The sequence below is a fragment of the Polyodon spathula genome, unplaced genomic scaffold, assembly GCF_017654505.1.
Source record: "Polyodon spathula isolate WHYD16114869_AA unplaced genomic scaffold, ASM1765450v1 scaffolds_3340, whole genome shotgun sequence".
Classification (NCBI taxonomy): domain Eukaryota; kingdom Metazoa; phylum Chordata; class Actinopteri; order Acipenseriformes; family Polyodontidae; genus Polyodon; species Polyodon spathula.
In genome coordinates, this window is record NW_024474803.1 from 15,001 (window position 1) to 20,000 (window position 5,000).

Below are 5,000 nucleotides of genomic sequence, written 5' to 3' on the forward strand. Positions count from 1 at the left end.
GACGAAGATTTGGATTTGGACTTTGAATGTAATGGATGAAAATATGGTTTAGAACAAGATTGGAAGAAGACTTTAATGGATTGGACTGAGTGATGAGATTTGGATGAAGATTGTGTAGGAATGGATTTGAACGGTTTGGACTTCGGAATGGACTGGGTTATGAGAATAGGTTTTTTTTTGTAAGGTTTTATGGGTTGGTTTTTGTGAATTTTGTGTGATGTGTTATTTAGTGGTTTGTTATGCCGGCCGGAAGGTGACTCGGCCACCAGCAAATTGCATTTAGTGGCTTGATTACAGCTCGAATATGTTTTTCTTTGTTTACTAAAAATTTCCGTGGAAAAAAAAAAAAAAAAAGTTCTTATCAATTTAATATCTGATACCTCCCCCATAGGGGGACCGTCTATATTAAATGGATTTTTGGAAGAACGAGATGGAAGCGGGGCTTGCTCCGTCCACTCCACGCATCGACCCGGTATTCCAGTACCTCCGGGAACGGTGCCCAGAAGCAGTAAGGTCGAAAAGAGAGAGCGAGCGAGCCGCGCACCGGGGCGTTTGGCCAAAACCATTGTGGGCAGAGCAGAGGAGGAGAGACCGAGTCTAGGGCCGAGCTCAGAGCAAGAGAGGAGAGAGAGAGAGAGAGAGGGGGAGAGATTAGAGGAGGAGAGAGAGATGGAGGCGAGGCTTGCTCCTCCACTCCCTCGCATCGACCCGGTTTCAGTACCTCCGGGAACGGTGCCAGTAAGAGAAAGGTTCCAACAACACATAAACGCACAGCGCCAGTCTTACGATGGACGAATCCTGTAGAGAGAGAAGAGGGGAGAGGAAGAGAGAGAGGGCGATGGAGAGAGGAGAGAGAGAGAGAGAGCAGAGAGAGAGCGGGGTCGGAGGCACCACCCCTTAATGGGACGCAGCCGTTTTCACGCCTCTTTTCGTTTTTTTTTTTTTTTTTTTTTTTTTTTTTCATATTTCATATTCAGGCAGGCCTAACACACGCAGCAGGCCAGTGTAGCAGCAGCAGCAGCAGCAGCAGCAAAGCGCCCTTTCGCCGGGGCGGAACGGCAGATGCGTTTTGGGAGGAGTTCCCTGTTTTTGTTTTGCGTGCGTGGCCTCGCTGCCGCTTGGCAGAGGGGAGGGCCTTTGGGCCTTTGGGCCGGCCGGAAGGGCTCGGCCACCAGCAAAGGCACGCTCCGGCTTCTCTACAGCTCGAATGAACCTTTCGCCTTTTACTAAAGATTTCCGTGGAGAGGAGCATTTACGAGTTCGATCCAATTTTTGGACAGCCCTTCCCCTCAGGGAGGGGCTCCACCTGGAGTTTAAAAGCAGAACGAGCACAGAAAGGGCGGTCGCCCCCGTTGGAGCCCGGCACCTTTCCTTCCTTCCTTCCTTCCTTCCTTCCTCCCTCCGCCCGCCCGAGAAGCAAGTACCACGACTGCTGCGGCGGGCGGCCGCGCCCGGGGCGTTTGGCCAAAACCATTGTGGGCATCGCTTCTCGGCCTCTTGGCTCCGATCAAGTGTAGTATCTGTTCTTATCATTTTAATATCTGATACGTCCCCCATAGGTGGACCGTCTATCTTAAATGGATTTTTGGAAGCGGGAGATGGAAGCGTGGCTTGCTCCGTCCAGTCCACGCATCGACCCGGTATTGCAGTCCCTCCGGGAACGGTGCCCATTTTAAATTAGAAAGGTCAAAAAGAATGAGACGCGATGTCAGCGAGCGAGGCACGGCGGAGACGAGAGAGAGCGACCAGGGCGAGCGAGGAGAGAGAGAGAAGAGACGAGAGAGAGAGAGAGAGAGAGAAGAGCCCCACCCTGAGGAGAGGAGATGGAGAGAGAGAGAGAGAGAGAGCGCCACCCTCCCCTTTCCTGGGACGCGCCGTTCTTCCCGCTCGTCTTCGTTCTTTTTTTTTTTTTTTTTTCATATTCATATTCAGGCAGCGAACGCACGCCGCAGGCCAGTGTACAGCACAGCAGCAGTGTAGCAGCAGCAGCAAAGCGCCATTTCGCCGGGGCGGAACGGCAGATGGGTTTTGGGAGGAGTTCCCTGTTTTTGTTTTGCGTGCTTGGCCTCGCTGACGCTTGGCAGAGGGGAGGGCCTTTGGGCGTTGGGGCCGGCCGGAAGGGCTCGGCCAGCACCAAAGGCACGCTCCGGCTTCTCTCCACCTCGAATGAACCTTTCGCCTTTTACTAAAGATTTCCGTGGATAGGAGCATTTACGAGTTCGATCCAATTTTTGGACAGCACTTCCCCTCAGGGAGGGGCTCCACCTGGGGTTTAAAAGCAGAACGAGCACAGAAAGGGCGGTCGCCCCCGTTGGAGCCCGGCACATTTCCTTCCTTCCTTCCTTCCTTCCTACCTCCCTCCGCCCGCCCGAGAAGCAAGTACAACGACTGCTGCGGCGGGCGGCCGCGCACGGGGCGTTTGGCCAAAACCTTTGTGGGCATCGCTTCTCGGCCTCTTGGCTCTGATCCAGTGTGTGGCTTGACCGCAGCTCGATTTGGAAGCGATCGGTAAGGTATCAGTAAGGTAAATGGTCGGCCTCTTGGCTCAGATCGAGTGTGTGGCTCGTCCGCAGTTTGATTTGGAAGCGATCGGTAAGGTATCGGTAAGGTAAACGGGAGCAACGTTGGTTGCTGGTAGCTGTGGTCTGGGTAGGAGAGGACTAGGGCAGGCGGCAGTCCAGGAGCCAGGTTGTGGAGCAGGTAAGGGGGACCCTTTTGAGGGCACCTTATCTGCTGTTTATTCTCTTATTGCCAGATACTTTGCTTTATTTTGGCTTGGCCAAATCTAGAAATTTAATTCTGTTTGTGTGTAAGGTTGTTTGTATAGTTAAGATGGCGTCCCCGAGGTTTGCGGCACGTCGCTTTAACTGTATTAGAATTTCTTTGAAGGATGAGGAGAGAGGAGAGGGGAAGGAAGTAGGATTAGATAGGCTTGAGTTTTCAAGATCGGTGCTGCAAAAGAAATTGGGTTTCAAGCCAGAGCAGCTGAACTGTATTATCACTGTGGGGAATGGGAGCACTTGGGATGTCAGTTTTAGGGATGTGTCTGACCTACAGAAATGTCACCTTTTGTTTACGGCAGGGAAAGATGATCAACAGTTGAGGAAGTTCCAAGTAACAACCTTGACTGATATTGCTAGAAGGGTGGTGATTGTAAGGATGGGGTCGGAGACTGTGCAGGGAGGGGATGTGTGTATGTGGTTGAGGAAGTATTGTTTGGTGCATGGGGGTGCAGAGAAAGTGAGGGATGGTGATGGGGTATGGAATGGTGCTTGGAGGGTGCGTGTAAGTCTGTTGCCAGATCCGAATGGGTATGAGGGGTATAGGGCCATCCCCTCTGAAATAGTGCTGGGGATGGATAGGGGTTATGTACATTATTTTGGGCAACCCAAATTGTGTCGGAAGTGTGGGGTAATGGGTCACTTGGCGGCGGGGTGCACAAAAATTATGTGTTATGTGTGTAAAGGTGAGGGGCATGTGGCGAGTGAGTGTCAGGAGAAAAGGAAGTGCAGTTTATGTGATAGTAGTGAACATCTTTTTATGCACTGTCCAGCCTCTTTTGCTAACAAAGCAAAGAGGGATGAGGAGAGGGAGAGAGAGCAGAGGGAGAGGGAGAGGGAACAGAGGGAGGAGGAGGAGGAGAGGGATAGGGGAGGGAAGGAGAAAGAAAGGAAGGGGGGTAACAAGGAAGGGGGGTAAGGAGGTCGAGGTAGGATAGAGGGCAGCAGGAAGGGAGGGGAAAGAGGAAGGAGAGCATGGAGGGGGGAGGGACGGGAGGTGAGCGCCTGGGGGAAGGGGAGAGTGAGAGTGGAGAGGATGAGGGGGAAGGGCAGGCACCTGGGGTGGGAGAGCAGAGAGGGAGTGAGGGGGAGGAGGAGATGGATCAGGAGGAAGGACAGAAGGAGTGAATTTCTTTGGCAGCAGATCTGCAGGTCACGGAGTCAGAAGAGGATAGTGAGGGTGTTGGAGAGGTGTCAAATAAGAGTGAGGGAGAGGTAGATTCCTCGGGTATTCAGGACGGGAGCTCCATCCCGTGTGGCCAGGCACATCAGGAGAGATATGTGGTGGGTAATATAGACAGTGGAGCTGAGGGGGAGTCTAGTGAAGAGGAGATAGAGGTGGAGGAGGAGGAGGAAGAGGTGGGAGGAGACTCTAGATGAAGAACAAATGGAGCAGGAGAGAGCTTCATGGAAAAGGAAATTGGAGAAAAGGGAAGAGGTGAGGTGTGGTATGAAAGTTGGTAAAAGGGGGAAAAAGGAAAGAAAGGAGGACAGTAAGCAAGCTAGGCAGGAGACTCCGGTTTCTCCTAGCTCTGACTCCTCTGTGTTGAGTGATAGGTCTTATGGTGGGAGGGGTGTGGACCCTGGGGACACCTCCTTTTTGGATGATGAAAACGTGCGGCAGTTCTCCGATAGCACGGGGATAGGGCCGAGTAAAATGTTATGAGAAAACTTTCTCACCTTTTGTTGTTCTACATGGCACTGACAATAGCAACAGTCAATGTGAGGAGTGTAAAGGGTAGTGTGAGATGTAGAACAGTGTTGGATTCCTTGTGTGCTGTGAAGGCGGATGTCCTCTTCTTGCAGGAGTGCGGCATCCCGTTTAAGGAGTGTTACAGTGAGCTGGAGAGTCTGTGGAAGTGTGGTGCGTCTGTGTGGTCCGGGACGAATGTGTGTAAGAATGCGGGTGTGGCTGTGTTATTTAAAGGTAAAAACATTGAAATAAAAAGCAAGACGGTGGTGGAGTGTGGGAGAGCTGTGGTCGTGGATGTGGAATGGATGGGGAAGGAGGTGAGACTCATTAATGTCTATGCCTCGCCAGAAAAGAATGAGAGAGCTGAGATGTTTGTGAGGATGAGAGGATTCGTGATAACTTCTAAGACGGTAGTGTGGGGAGGTGACTTTAATTGTATGCTGAGTGGGAGTGATAGGAAGGGGGAGGGTATCAAAAAGCTGGACAAAACATCCAAGATTCTGGGGGGTATTATAGGTGATGCCCGT

General features: G+C 51.8%; 3 non-coding genes and 1 pseudogene across 3 annotated transcripts; all 4 read left to right on the forward strand.

Moving 5' to 3' along the window:
- The first annotated feature begins 302 nt into the window (after nt 1–302).
- On the forward strand, nt 303–506 carry LOC121311880 (annotated as a pseudogene).
- A 676-nt stretch (nt 507–1,182) lies between these two features.
- Nucleotides 1,183–1,300, forward strand: LOC121311890. Its single transcript, XR_005949584.1, has one exon. It is a non-coding gene; the product is annotated as a U5 spliceosomal RNA (small nuclear RNA).
- Nucleotides 1,301–1,481: 181 nt separating this feature from the next.
- On the forward strand, nt 1,482–1,674 carry LOC121311876. The gene has a single exon (XR_005949574.1). It is a non-coding gene; the product is annotated as a U2 spliceosomal RNA (small nuclear RNA).
- Nucleotides 1,675–2,141: 467 nt separating this feature from the next.
- On the forward strand, nt 2,142–2,258 carry LOC121311891. The gene has a single exon (XR_005949585.1). It is a non-coding gene; the product is annotated as a U5 spliceosomal RNA (small nuclear RNA).
- Nucleotides 2,259–5,000: the final 2,742 nt, after the last annotated feature.